This window comes from Chiloscyllium plagiosum, chromosome 20, assembly GCF_004010195.1.
Source record: "Chiloscyllium plagiosum isolate BGI_BamShark_2017 chromosome 20, ASM401019v2, whole genome shotgun sequence".
Lineage (NCBI taxonomy): Eukaryota > Metazoa > Chordata > Chondrichthyes > Orectolobiformes > Hemiscylliidae > Chiloscyllium > Chiloscyllium plagiosum.
The window spans coordinates 51,867,395-51,883,018 of NC_057729.1; the positions used below are offsets into that span (position 1 = coordinate 51,867,395).

General features: G+C 40.5%; 1 long non-coding RNA gene across 1 annotated transcript in view; it reads left to right on the plus strand.

The window, feature by feature from the left end:
* The window catches only part of LOC122559923, a 38,931-nt gene extending 23,856 nt beyond the window's left edge, over positions 1 to 15,075 (plus strand). The window contains exon 3 of the long non-coding RNA XR_006314604.1: positions 15,041 to 15,075. This is a non-coding gene — a long non-coding RNA (uncharacterized LOC122559923). The remainder of the gene's footprint in view (positions 1 to 15,040) is intronic.
* Positions 15,076 to 15,624: the final 549 nt, after the last annotated feature.

The following is a 15,624-nucleotide window of genomic DNA, read 5'->3' on the forward strand; positions in this document are numbered from 1 at the left end:
CACAAGTCTTAACATCTAAAAATAATCTATCATTATATAGCACCTTTCAGGTAAAGAGAAAAATTTACAGTGTGTTACGATCCTGTAACAGACCACCAAAATTGATGTTATAATCTAGCTAGGAACTCGAAAGCTTTATTTTTAATGTGGATGAAGTGTGAGATCCAGGAAACTTTCTAAGGGATTATACCACACCACTTCACAGTTTCGAACATGGACAATAAACTTTACTATGCAACGTTAGAACAGTAATACAATCTATAATACATGTACATCTTATTTAAAGCACCCAGATATAATGTTTGGTAAATAAGAGCAACATACTGTGGTCGAAGTCCTGACAGAACACATCAAATAGTAAATTATCATTGGCAGCAGGGTAGCTCAGTGCATAGCATTGCTGCCTTGCAGCACTAGGGACCCGGACTCGATTCCACCCTTGGCTGATGATCTGCATGGAGTTTGCACATTCTCCCTGTGTCTGCATGGATATCCTCTCAGTGCTCTGGTTTCTTCCCACAGTCCAAAGATGTGCAGGTTAGGTGGTTGGTTGTGCTAAATTGCCCATAGTGTTGAGGTATATGCAGGCCAGGTGGATTAGCCATGGGAAATGCAGGGTTGTAAGGGTAGGGAAGATGGGTCTGGGTGGGATGCTCTTCGATGGGCTGAATGGCCTGCTTCCACACTGTTAGGATTCTAAACACAATCAAGACAGATCCCACGGAATTCTCAGCAACTCTGCCCTCCTGACACTATTGGGTATTAAATCTCATTAAATTTCATTACGATCATAATTCTGTCAATCTGGCTTTGCAAGCTGAAAATAGAAACTTGAAGCTCCATGCTTCATGTGGTGGCAGAATGGGTGGAGGGGAGATATTGGAAAAGGAAGGAGTATATGACACATGGGGCAAAGGTACTGACATTCCACGTCAGATGTATTTGGTCAAGGCTGAGAATGGCAAGAGTGGAAAATTCCAGGATGGGGAAATGAAGGAGGTATCAGTAGTTGGACAGGCAACTGAAGAAACAGAATTAATCACTGCTTCATCTGAAATTTATGACCTTGGATACTTAACACTTTTCTTGGTGCCTTGAAGTTGAGTGCAGCTGTAATTGATAGACTGTGCTGCTTCTGTTGTTAAGGATTTGGCTCTGAGAGTTTAAGATGTTATGTAAATGATTTCTCAAAAGCATCCCTGCAAAGAGGTTATGTCAGACAGAGACAGATATAAAACCAACCTTGTAATGGCTGGTGCCTTCAAGACTTCTTCCTGTAAATCCTTCCGCATTGTGTAAACACTGAGATGGCCTTTGTATATACATGTTAGGAATACAGGGCCCATCTTTTATCTCATTAGTTTCCGACAGTTCAACAGAAAAGCCTATCTGCTGCGGGAATCAATCTTGAATATCTATCCATTGTTTTCTGTGAGCAAGGCTTGAGAAGATTCATAGCTCAGGTTAAGGTTCTGGATGTAGGTTTGCTGGAAGGTTCATTTCCAGACGTTTTGACACCCTACTAGGTAATATCTTCAGTGAGCCTCCAGGCGAAGCACTGCTAATAATTCCTGCTTTCTATTTATATGGTTGGGTTTCTTTGGGTTGGTGATGTCATCTCCTGTGATGATGTCATTTCGTGTGATGATGTAATTTGCTGTTCTTTTTCTCAGGGGGTGGTAGATGGGTTCTAACTCGATGTGTTTATTGATAGAGTTCCGGTTGTAATGCCATGCTTCTAGGAATTCTCGTGTGGGTCTCTGTTTGGCCTGTCCTAGGATGGATGTGCTGATGATCTTGATGAAGGGCTTTTGCCTGAAACTTCGATTTTCCTGCTCCAATGTTAATTCTGTGCAAGTGAGCGGATTTTCAATAGATTAAAATTTCACTCTTCATATTCTGGCCTGCATTGAGTCATTCAGCATTAGTCACTTCTGGAGACTCCAAATTGTGAGAGATATTTTCTAATCAACCTGTTCAGAGATATTATAACACACCAATGGAATAGATGGGTCATTTACCCAGGATTCCTGGCTCAGAGATCCACACTTTCCTCATTCCTGAAGAAGGGCTTATGCCCGAAACGTCGATTCTCCTGTTCCTTGGATGCTGCCTGACCTGCTGCGCTTTTCCAGCAACACATTTTCAGCTCTGATCTCCAGCATCTGCAGCCCTCACTTTCTCCTCAGAGTTAGGGACACTACCACGGTACCACAAGAGGCCTACAGATGTGTAATGTAGGATGCGAATATTCCAACTACTGTGTCAATTGAGTGTATATGTGTGCAAGCTGTATTTGTGATTAAGAGTTGCTGATAAGGGTTAGCACATATATCGGTAGTGGTAATGTCTGAGCCAAGCCTGGGTTCAAATCCCACATCAGGATGTGAGGTATGTTATAACATATCCAATCAAGTTAACTAACAATATAAAAATAGTCTGTACCTGGGGTGGTGACTGGTCTGAAAGGTTATACTGCACTGGGTTTTGCAAATAAACATTTGTAGAAGGCAAAACAGCCCCTGCTTCTTCCTTTGTCAGATAAATGTTTCCTGAATTAACACAGGAAATGTAATTTGTAGCATTTCACTTGCCCACACTCACTGCATGTTGCTGCTTGAGAAATTTTGTTTGCCATGACTTTGGTTATGAGTAAATTCAAAATGCAATTCCCACAGTGCCTCAAATTCATTCCCATCCACATTGGAGCCAATGTCCTGTATTCAGTAAATGAACAAAATAAAGTTTGACTAGATTCCAGTGTGTAATCATACTAAACCTTTCATAGGAATAAATCTTCTGTGTGCCTCTTGATTGTAACCACTTCTTGTTGTCCATTCTGTTGCATGTATTCAATTCAGTCCCTTGAGTTAGGTTATACTCTGCAATTCCTCCCAGGTATCCATTGTTCTGTATTTGAGTTTCGCAATGTCAATGTTCTCTTTTACATGCTTTCATCCTGTGACCAAATATCATTGATAAATGTCATTATCCATTGGCTAAACAATGCCATAATTGCAAAACAAACTGGCAGCAGTAAGTAACAGCAAGTGCAATGAGCAAATGTGAATCGAGGACATTCACAGGTTTGTTGTGTCTTGAGATAGTCTTTGCTACCTGTGCCCTAACTCATGCCATATTCACTCATCTACCGACCTTCGCTCTTTGACTGATATTGGCTATGCCTTGATGTTAAAATTCTCATTGTTCTTTTCAATTCCTTCCATGATTTTGCCCCTCCCTGTTCCGGTAACTTCCTCCAGTACCACAAAACTCTGAGATCTTTGATTCTAGCCTCAAGTACATCCCTAATGCCATTGCTTCACCATTGGAGGCTGTGCCTTTAGCTGACTAGACCCCAATTTCTGAAAGCCCTCCATTTCCACTGCTCCACACTCCAAACCTCTCCAACTCATTGAGAAGCTAGTTCTGAAGCCTTTATAGAAACATATAAATTCAAGTTCTTTCACTTACACAGAAGCTTTTCAAGCTGTCTGATTTCCACTGAGGAGAAAGCCATTTAGCCTCTCTAGCTTGCTCCACTGTTGGATTAGATCATGGCTGATCTGTATCTCAACTCCATTTACCTGCCTTCGAAGCAAGAGTCTTAATATCAGGAGGAGTACCTTGGTGGTGTTAACTTAGGTTTGGAAGTCTGATAGTTGTGGGAAATTTTTCTTAAAACAATACGAACCACACAACGCTATTAAAGTTATTTGTGTGACACCAATGTGACAGAGACAATTTGATACCATGTTTAAGAACTGTCATCTCATTTTATCAGTGATAAAATGGAGAGCTTTACTACATTTGGTTCTTGTTACGGGGGACATATTTTTGTCTGTCTCAAATGATTGCGTGTAACAGACCATCACTGAGGGACACAGGTGAAAAACTGATTATTTGTTGATCTTTGTCCTTTCGAGGTCTATGTCATTTCAACATGAGAAGGCAAAAAAACTGCATATATCTCTAATGAAAGCAGCGTCAGCTGTGTTGGGGATGAGAGAGAGTTGCATTTGTTTGTCTAATTTGCTTCTGGTCCAACTGTCCAAATTGAATCCATGTACCTAATCAGTGCACTAGACACACATTGGTCTCAACCTCTATGTTTTGTATCCTGTGTGCCAATTGCATGTCTGTTTTATTGAAGAATATGGCACATTTATTTTGGTCTCCACCTTTAAATCAACTGAGCGTGGTTTTCATGAACTCATGGTTGATTGGCACACTCCTTATTTAATTAACCGAGAATGGGTTCATGCTGATAAGTATCATTGCAACCTGAGTGGGACTCAGAAACAAAAACTGAATAAAGGCTTAAGTATATAAGTCTGTGATTTGTGCTGCCAATTCTCTGAAGGGCTCCCACTCCCCCACACTACACTCCCTAGGGTTTTTCGAAGTTGATTTGACAGATGCTTCCAGACAAAGGGAGAACCTGTTGTGTCCAGATATCATCACTGGGCCAGGCAGTAATCTACACTCCTTCTTGCAGTATTTGCTGGTGTTAGCAGACAGGCTGTCCTTATCAGTACGTACAGGCACCTACTGCCTATTACAATTCCATCTACCAACTCTCGTAGTCAAATGAAATCTCTTTTCAGTGTACATCAATACAAATTTTCCTTTTCATCATTTCCACCCCCCACTTCCCCAACTCTCCCTTGCTGCAAGCATTTGAGATTAATTATACTGCTAGCAGACATATGGCTCTGTGAAAGAACAGCCCTTTATGTGTGAAGCCTGCCATGCCTTGTTGGTCAGTGATCAACTGCACAAAAGTTAATTTGTTCATTGACTCAATATTGGTCATGGTCGTATAATAACGTTTAGTTTAGCAAGCTAATAAAAGCATTCTGCTCCATTAAGAAGGGAGCTCTGATTTTATGTGTACCTGCAGTGCTCCTTCCTCCTGCTGTTTTCTTTTTAAATATGTCTTATTTATATCAAGCAGCCAGCATATGCACTGGAACTACTAAGATCTTTGCACAGTGCCTATTGAAATTCTCGACAGCAAACCTGAAGTATAGTTTCTTTGTGTTGAGGACTCTTCAATTCCTTAAGAGACTGAGAAAAGCTCCATCATCAAACACACAGTAAAATCGACAGTGCTGAGAGTAAAATGGGTTGAAGCTGCATTATAATGAATATCTTAAGTACTGTGGGGATCTCGTTAATGGGCAGCCCATGTGGCAACCACTCTTCTCTTTTATCCAATTGTTCCCACTCAAGCCAGTACCATTTACTGAACTAAAGCAATACCTTGGGTAAAGGAATTTTATTTTACAATTTCCTCCCACAGAGAGGTTTTGACTCTCACTGAGTTACAGATCCATGGACACCAGCAGTTTTATGTTCTCCTGCTCTAATAATCATGTTTCCCCTGGAAGTCTGTACAAAGATAACTGTGGGAGGGCAGGGGCTTAGATCATGACATTGGGCATCAGCAGGTCAGTTTTACATCCCTCACCATTTTAATTCTCACTGACTTCCACACAAATGGACCTGCCCCCGATATCCTTGTCAATTGTGTAAAAGCACAGAAGCAGTGTAGCCAAATATCACATTCCAACTACCAACTTTATCCCACTCAGCTAACTCATTGCAAACACAGTTCAAAAGGGAGATTATGTGCCTCCTGTAAGAATCCTGAGAGATGCCTTATCCATCTGGCCACCATGGTGGTCCCAATGCATGTTGGCAGAATTTTACTTACTCAATTTTGTTCTCCTTTACAATAAGCACGCACGTCAGGATCACTGCCCTCCAATTCTTGTGCCTCTTGTGCGTCCCATGTTTTAATAATTTCACCATCGGTGGCTGTGTTTTCAGATCCCTTGGTCATTATTCCATCACCTTCACTGGCATCTTGCCATGTGCAAATTAGCTGCCACATTTTCTACAGTACCGTAGTGACTACACTTCAAAACTACCGCTTTGGATATAAAGCACTTTGAGATGTCATTTTGGGTCATAGAAAGCACCAATTAAGTGTGAATCCTCTTTATTTTCTTCCTTCACTTTATATTCTAAAATTTCTACCTTAAAATTCTCTGAAGTACCAACACTTGCAGTTCTAATTTAAGACATTGATTAAAACCTACCTCTTTGGACAGGCTTTTGTTCAACTATCTTAATGTGTCCTTCTGTATCTTGATAAGACTCCTGTGAAGCATCTTTAGACATCTTACTCTGATAAAGGTACAGCATGAATGCAATTTACTGTTGCCACAGTAAACCTTGGGAAGGTTTTCATCTGTACAAGGTTGGAGTACTGTAGTTGCAAAAGATTTATCAGTTGCAATAGCTGCAGTGGCATAGAGTAGATGTGAACAAATAGATAAGCAGAGTGAATATACTTCCGTATTCTTTGTTCCCAATTATTTCTGCTGTCATTTTCTGATTGTTTTACCTGAAAGCAAAGATGAGCTTTTTATGCCATTCTCCCATTCAGGTCCCTGAATTCAAGCAAATATAATTGAATGAAACTAAGAGTAATTTCCCTGTGTTGTGCCGGGTTGAGCACTTTCACTGAAAGAGATTTTGCACAGTGAATTGTTTTTGGAACATAGACTGCTGTTCTATGGGCAAATTGGTTTTCTTGGCACAGTCTACAGTACCATAAATAAGTCCAAATGCTTAACATCATCTCATAATGATGTGGATTGGGGGTCTTCCATTAGTTTGTGATTATTTATAAAAAGTTTGGAGAAATACATTTGTACGCTTGGTGGACTGACAACTCTGTTCTAAGTGCCTGTGTGTGCAGTCTGTGGCTATATCATTTAGAAACACAATGTCAGGATTCCTGCAGCTGAAAACATGTGGATTTTCAGAGAGACAGTCAATGAAAGAAACAGCAAGGAAAACATTTTAAAAAGGCAGTAGTCTGCAACCTTGAGTTAAAGGGAGAGTCAATGCGGCCATACATTTTTTTTTAGATTCCTTACAGTGTGGAAACAGGCCATTCAGCCCACATCGACCCTCCAAAGAGTAACACACCAGACCCATTCCCCTACATTTACCCTTGACTAATGCATCTAACCACCCCGAACACTATGGGCAATTTAGCACAGCCAATTCACCTAACCTGTACATCTTTGGATTGTGGGAGGAAACCAGAGCAAGCCCACACAGACACGGGGAGAATGTGCAAACTCCACACAGATAGTCACCCAAGGCTGAGAATTGAACCTGGGATCCTGGTGCTATGAGGCAGCAATGCTAACCATTGAGCCACTAGGCCATCCTTACTCCCACCTGCTATGGAAATTAAAGGAGATGTGAGACAAAATTGGGTTGTTTCCACTCTCAATGGCAAAGCTATGAAATAGCAAAATAATTAATTAAAATGACGGAAGGAATAAAAGTACAACTCTGCGATGAGTACTGGGGTGGCGTGGGTGGGGAAGAATGTGACAAGTTCTGTTGCAGACTTGATCTCTCTGAGGAGCAGAAAAATGAGACTGCAGAGATTTTGAAGTCTTTGATGATGCAATTTGAACTCCATATTAGTTTTGTTTACGTTAATTGTTGTGTGAGAAATGGACGTTACCAGCAAGACCAACATTTATTTCCCATCTCTAATTACCCTTGAAATGAATACCTTGCTAGATCATTTCAGAGGGCAGTTAAGAGTCAACCACATTGCAGTGTGTCAGTCACACGTAAGGTAGATCAGGTAAGGAAGGCAGACTTTCTTCCCTAATCCGGTGGATAATACTATTCATGAACAGTGTGTGTTCAAATCAGAGTGCTGGGGAGAGGGAAACTATTAATCAAAATATATATTAGTATAATGTATCAAACATTGATACGTCTACCTGAAATCTGTAAAAATGGACAACAGAAAGATGACCTCATATGAAAAATGGTTGACTTAGGCATAAAAACGCTATTATGAGAGCACATCTCTTGAGAGATGAGAAACCAACTCTCAAGAAAGCTATCGACATGTACGAAAGTTCTGAGGTTGTCAACCAACAGCTAAGTGTGTTAATGGAGAAACAGACAAAGCTTTGCTGAGTTACCTGCCAAATCAAATAGAACAACATACTGGGAAAGAAAAGGAGGAAAGGTTTGCAGCCAGCAGAAAGGTTAAGGTTAGATTCAGGATGTGTGTATTGTGGAGAACATCACACGGGAGGATGGGGTGTGTGTGTGTGTGTGTGTGTGTGTGTGTGTGTGTGTGTGTGTGTGTGTGTGTGTGTGTGTGTGTACGAGAGATAGAGATGGGGGAAACAGTGTTTCAAATTCAAGAAGCTAAATAACTTTGCATGCAAGTGCCTTGCTAAAAGGAAACATCCGAGCTGAAGAGATGCCAGCCATTAATTGCAACAAAACATTTTACACCATACACATGGCATCATCATGCCCAAAAGTGATAAATGGTTTATAATAATAAGAATGATGGCTGCAGAAAGAGATCATCAAGTGAATGATAGGCATCAGATAGACTGCGGAGCTCCCTGCAACAGATTGAGCTTTGTAGTTCTGTGTGAACTCACTCAGGGCAGTGATACAAAAACAAAACCATGGAAGGTATGGTTTAGACTGAATAAGGGAATGACACTTAATCGAAAAGGATAAATGAAGCTGAGAATGTAATGCATAGGAGAAGTGAAGTTCTGGAGTTCCAGATAGTAAACATTAAGCAAAATCCATTCACTTCAAGTGAGGCTTGTCTAAAGCTTGCATTGATAACCCTAAACGTGCCAAAAGAGATTCACAGTGTTTTGCAGGCCACTAAGTCATTCACCATCGAACAGATATTAAATTATTACAAAGATGTTTTTCCATATCTTGGATTTCTTTCTTGTGCCTACTATCTTGAGTCAGATGAGAGAATGAGTCCAATTCAGCATCTGCTGGGGGAGTTCCAGCTTCTATCCAGACCAACCTAAATACAAGATAAAGGAGCTGGAAATCAAGGTGAAGACCATAAGACATAGGAGCAGAAATTAGGCCATTCAGCCCATCGAGTAAGTTCTGCCATTCAATCATGGCTGATAAGTTTCTCAATCCCATTCTCCCACTTTTCCCTGTAACCCTTGGTCCCCTTGATAGTCAAGGACCTATCTATCTCCATCTTAAATATACTCAATGACCTGACCTCCTCAGGCTTCTGTGGCAATGAATTAAACTCTGACAGACCAGATTAGCAGCATGGTAGTTGAGAAATAAAATCTGTAAAGCTGTAAGAAAGTGTAGATACAAAGGATCTAAAGCTTTGAAGATTTCACTACCCCATGTTCGCCCTGGAAGAAACGTTGCCATGACTTGTGCAAAGGATGGTTACTGGCAAGTGAAACTGGATGAGAACCACAATTTTCTAATCACAGTTTGGATGTCATTCAGGTGGTACAGCTTGCTGTACATGCTATTTGGCATTTCCTCTGTTCCATAGAAGTAACAACTCAGACAGCATGAGACAGTCAGTGGTCTTCCTGAGGAGGCTATTGAGGATGATTTGCTATTTTATGGATGAAAATATGCTATGGAATAGCCATTGCTGACCACAATCAGAATCTACTATAATTACTAGAGATACCCTGAATCTAAACAAGGAAAAGGATACAATTGAAGATGCTGAAGTCATGTACACCATCATGTAGAGATGGTGAAAGGACTTTGCTGGATGATCACAAGCTGAGAGCTGCAGTCGAGATGCAACAGCCAACAGATGTGAAAGTAGATAAACACTTTTTTTGGATTTGCGAACTATCTAGCCACGTTTTTGCTTAAATTGCTATCAGACTATGAATGTCTGTGCAAGCTCATTGCTGAGGATGTTCACTTGATATGGGACACAGAACAAAAAGCAGTTTTCACAAGATGCACGTTATTGGCGATGACCTTTAAGGTAGAAAAACATCAATAAGAAAGTCACCTTGCAATATAATGCCAACACGACAAAAATTGGAATAACCCTTAGGCATCAAAGTCAACCAGTAGCATTTAATTCCAGGGTGAGTATTAATCCATTTATAGTATTGAATGAAATGTAGCATTCAGTGAATTCTGAAGAAGTCTCAAAACATTCACGTTGTTTCTCGCTCCACAGATGCTGCCAGACTTGCTGAGTTTCTCCAGCACTTCCAGTTTTTATTTAAGATCTTCAGCATCTGTAGCTTTTATTTGCCTGCAAGGCATATTACTGCATTGGCAGAGAGATCATGATGTGGACATGATGCAAGCAAGGGAAACAACTGTAGATAGCTGACATGCTGCCAAGACCAACACTCCCCATGACTAAAGTTAAGAATGCTAAGGCAGAATGTGAAATCTTCCAGATTCAACAAGAAATAACAGTTTGACACACTGTGGAAGTCATCAACCCAACAAAAACTGAACTTGAAAAGTCTTGTGTCTTGCTCAAATCAAGAAATTATGCAACAAAACGTAACTCTCGAGGAAACAGTGATAAAATAATGAAATGATCAGATGAAAGAATCAGGAAATATTTGTGTTTTAAAAATGCATTTGGGAAATTTGCCAGAGTGTCACCAACAATATAAGAACTCTTGTAAACGTACACTACTTGTGGAGATAGTTGTGGTGACTGGCCTTGAAATGTTGCAGTCCAACTGGAGTAGATACACTGGAAGTCCCAAGATTTTGACTCAGTGACGAAGGAATGGAGATAAATATCCACCAGGATGGTGCATGACCTAGAAAGAACTTTAGGTGATGGTGTTCCCAACTTATTCTATCACTTGTTTTTGTGTGCCACAGAGATCACAGGTTTAGAAGGTACTGCTGAAGAAGATTTTAAAATCTGGGAATACTAAGCTGCCGTAATTGCAACCATACAGTCACTGTTTATTACCATAAAAGTATCCTGACTTGGTCTATCCTAAATATGATTCCAGACTTGCAGCAATTTGGTTGACTCGTAAGTGTCTTCTGGGCAATTAGGGAATGGTAATAAATGTTGGTCTCGCCAGCAACAACCACATAACATGAACAAAAACGCCTTGGAGTGTAGCTACAGTGGATGTTGCAAATAGTACACATTGCTGCGCTGTCCACCAGTGGTAAAGAAAGTGATTGTACTTAATATGTTTGGTGCAATACCAATCAAAGCATTTTGTCCTGGATGGTATCAAGCTTCTTGGCTGAGATCTGATGGTTCAAATGTTTGTTAAAGATCTCAAGATCTCAAAGGCAAGTAAAGAATTCACTTTCTGCTGTCTCAAACTTAAGTTAATCAGAGATGAATCTCATTGCTTTTGTGGATCTTGCTCTAGATAACATTGGTCTTAACAGAAACAGTCAATACGCTTCAATAATTCACTTTATCTAAGGCACTCTGTAATCTAGCATATGAAGACACTTCACTCAGAGTTAAGAGGCAAAAGGAACAAAACTCCACACCAGAACTCTGAGCAGGCACTTAGCTGGGCCACTGAAGGACTGTTGCATAATTGGATATGCAGATCTTCAAAGGAGACATTTGTGAAAGAGACATGACATGTGAACTGTAGTGGTCCAAAAAGGCAGCTCACCATCACCTTCTGAGGGCAACTAGGGATGGGCAACAAGCCAGCAACACCCATGTCCCACAAGTGAATTAAAAAACATTCAACCTTCTGACTTCTTAGGTGGACATAAAAGATCTCATGACACTATTTGAAGCAGAGCAGGGAAGCTTTCTCAGTACACAGACAATTATTCTTCAAATAAGATCACAAAAATCGATTCTCTGAATTATCTCACTGCTGTTTGTGAGACCTTGTTGGCTCCCATCAACTTCAACATGACCCCAGGGACAACACTGCTAAAGTACTGTGCCTTGCTTTGGAACGTCCTCAGGTTGTAAAAGTTTAACAATTGCCAATTTTTTTTTTACATTTCTTATCTTGCATTTTTAAACAGGATTGTCTCGCTTTCTTCAACTATACATGCAATTTTGATTTTGCAATTCAAGCATTTTTTAGAGTTCAGTTCCTTCTCAGACATGTAACCATTTATATTTAGCAGACTAAGAAGTGATCTTAGAGAGGCAGATAAGATCCTGAGCGGACTCGACAGGATGGATGTTTAAAGGGTGTTTCCCCTTGTTGGAGAATGTAGATTTAAAAATAAGGAGTCTTCCATTTAAAACAAAGATGAGAAGATTTATTTTTCTTTCAGCGGGTTGCAATCCTTTGTAACTCTCTTCCCAGAGAGGAGTGTCTCCCATCACCAGAGTGCAGGGTCATTGAACATTTTTAAGGCAGACGTAGATGGTTAGGGATCTAGCAAGAAGCCAAAGATTATCAGACGTAGATTGAAATGTAAAGTTGAAGCTGCAGTTTGATTGGCCATGGTCTTGTTGAATAAAATAACAGGTTCGAGGGGCTGAATGGCCTTCTCTTACGTCTAATGTGTATGCATGTATATATGTTCATATGATTTAGCTATCAAAGTGCAAGTGGAATTGTCAGACATTGGCTGTCTCCCTGCATGTCACTCCCTGGCCATCACCTCACTACACACTCTCTTCCATGTCCACGTGAGCTATATTCAATTCTCTGACAATTGAAACAATGCTTTACACAACTATTTACACAAGTTAATCAATGAAACAACAAAGAACATACTACCCAAGGGCTGTGCATATTCCATCAGCCATCTTGTCATCAACCCATCACCAAGGAAACAACTGTGCATTCAGGGAATAAGTGTACATTAAATGTTTTTTTTCTTGTTTAACCCATCTATTCACTATTCACATTTAGGATACTGTTTAGTCCTTAATTATAAACTAAGAAATGCATCGACGCACAAGGTATTTAATACATTAATGGATGAACAAAAAGATTAAATATATGTCTTGTAGGTCAACCTTGTCACATCAGCGACAAATCATATTACCTGCTATTCTTTTCCTGTGAGCTTTTGAATAAAAGCGTCTGGTTGTGCTTTTTAGCACATGGTCATTATCTGTTCAACCCTGCCAAGAGAGTACTGTTAACACCAAAGTGGTTTTTAATGCTGATTACTAGTAATTGAAGGTGGAGTGGTGCTTTGCGGCTGAATAGAGTAGGAGAAAGAAAGTAGAGAAAAGGGATTTTAATGGTCCTTATCAGGATGTGCAGTTGGAAGAGCTTGGATTGTGCTCAATGATAAGTTAACTCAAAGAGAATCTCAAAGAAAATGTTATTTTTTGATATTCAAGCAATTACAGAAGAGACAAATAACATTGAAAAATATATTTTAATATCTTAATGGGAATTTCAGGTGGATACTTCCATTCGGATCTAACTCTAAGATATTGGAGGTTCTTTCTGCTTGCTAGCCTGAAGAATTTGGATCATCCTAATCCAGTTCTTTTTTGATTCTTTTATGTGATTTGAGCTTCACTAACTTTCTTTAATTGCCCTTGAGCTGAGTACCCAGTTGGCCATTTCAAAGGACTGTTAAGAGTCAGCCACATTGCTGTGAGATTCTCTTTGAGTTAATGTAACCCTGGGTACAACCCAAATTCTTCAAACTGCACATCTTGATACGGCCCATTAAAATCCCTTTTCTCGACTTTCTTTCTTCAACTCTATTCAGCTGCAAAGCACCTCTCGACCTTTAATTACTCGTAATTGGCATTAAAAACCACTTTGGTGTTAACAGTATTCTCTTGGCAGGGATGAACAGATAATGACCATGTTCTAGGAAGAACCAACAGACATTTTTATTCAAAAGCTCATCAGAAAAGAATAGCAAAGAAGATGATTTGTTGCTGATGTGACAACTTGACCTACAAGCCATATCTGTAGTCCTTTCTTTTCACCCATTAAAGTAATAAGTACTTTGTGCGATGGCCCTAGGGGTTCGTGCACTTTTGTTTTGAAGTTAGTGGTACATGTGCACAGGGTGATTAAGAAGGCATTTAGCATGCTTGCCTTCATTATTCAGACCTTTGAGTAAAGGAGTTGGGAAGTCATATTGAGGTTGTACAGGACAGTGGTGAGGCCTCTTCTGGCATACTGTGTGCAGTTCTGGTCTCCCTGTTATAGGAAGGATATTATTGAGCTGGAGAGTGTTCAGAAAAGATCTATCAGGGAATGAGGGTTTAAGTTATAAGGAGAGATTGGATAGGCTGGGACCTTTCTCACTGGACAAAAGTGAGGACTTTAGATAGTGGAGATTCGAATTGAGAGTGCGGTACTGGAAAAGCACAGCCAGTCAGGCAGCATCGAGGAGAAGTGATGTTTCAGGAAAAGGCCCTTTTTCACTGGAGCATAGGAGGTTGTCGGGTGACATTATAGAGGTTTATAAAATGATGAGGGCCATAGATAAAGTGAAAGGCTGGTGTATTTTCTGTAGGATTGGGAATTTCAAGGCTGGAGGCATATTTTTTAAGGTGACAGGAGAAAGATTTATAAAAGACATGAGAGACAACATTTTTACACAGATCATGGTTCATATGTGAAGTGAACTTCCAGAGGAAGTGATGGATGCGGGTAGAGTTACAACATTTAAAAGACATTGGATAAGTACATGAATAAAGAAACTTTTGGAAGGATATGGGCCAATTGCAAGCAGGTGGGGCTAGCTTGGGATTGTGGTTGGCGTGGACTGGTTGGACCGAAAGGTCTGTTTCCATTCTGTATGAATTTATGACTCTATTTGATCTTACCAATACTCCAGATAATTGCAGCGACACTTCCTTACTTTTATATTCCATTCCATTTACAATAATGCCAACATTTCATTTGCCTCCCTAATCACTTGCTGTCCCTGCATAACAACTTTACATGATTCATGTACCAGCCCATCCAGCTCCCTCTGTAGCTCAGCGCTCAGCAATCTCACTCAGTTTTAATGATATGCTGCTTTCCTATTCTACATGCCAAAGTGGACAAGTTCACATTTTCCTGCATGATGCTATGACCAATCTTTTGCCCACTCATTGAATCACAGATGTTATTATTATTTGCAAACTCCATATGTGTTCTCCACAACTTACTTTTCTACCTATTTTTGTGTCATCAAGTTTAGCAACTATTCTTATGGTCCCCTCATCTAACTCATTAATATTGATTGTACTTCTTTGCAGTGCTACAGCGGGCACACAGAGAGGGGAGCCGGAAGGTAAGCGGAGACCACTTTAAATTAACGTTTTTCTTTTCGCAGTCTGTGTTTTTTTTCAACTAGGAGCAGGAACCCGGAAGTCGTCAACAGAGGCTTCTGGGAAGGTAAGACGTTTGAGTGGAGAAGGAACCTGAGACACTACACGTGTCGGACTCAGTCGGCTAAACAGGTAAGCTACTTAGTGTTCTTGTTTTGGAGACTAAGTGTAGAGTTATGGCAGTGCAGGCAGTGGAATGTTCCTCCTGCAGGATGTTTGAGGTAGGGATGACCACCGATGCTCCTGCCGACTTCACCTGCAGGAAGTGCAGCCAGATCCTGCTCCTCACAGACCGCGTTAGGGAACTGCAGCTGGAGGTGGATGAACTGAGGATTATTCGAGAGGCTGAGAGGGTGATAGATAGAAGCTACAGGGACATAGTTACGCCAGAGAACAGAGGTAGCTGGGTAACAGTTAGAGGTGGGAAGGGGAGGAAGCAGGCAGTGCAGGGATCCCCTGTGGTCATTCCCCTCAACAATAAGTATACCGCTTTGGATACTACTGGGGGGGAC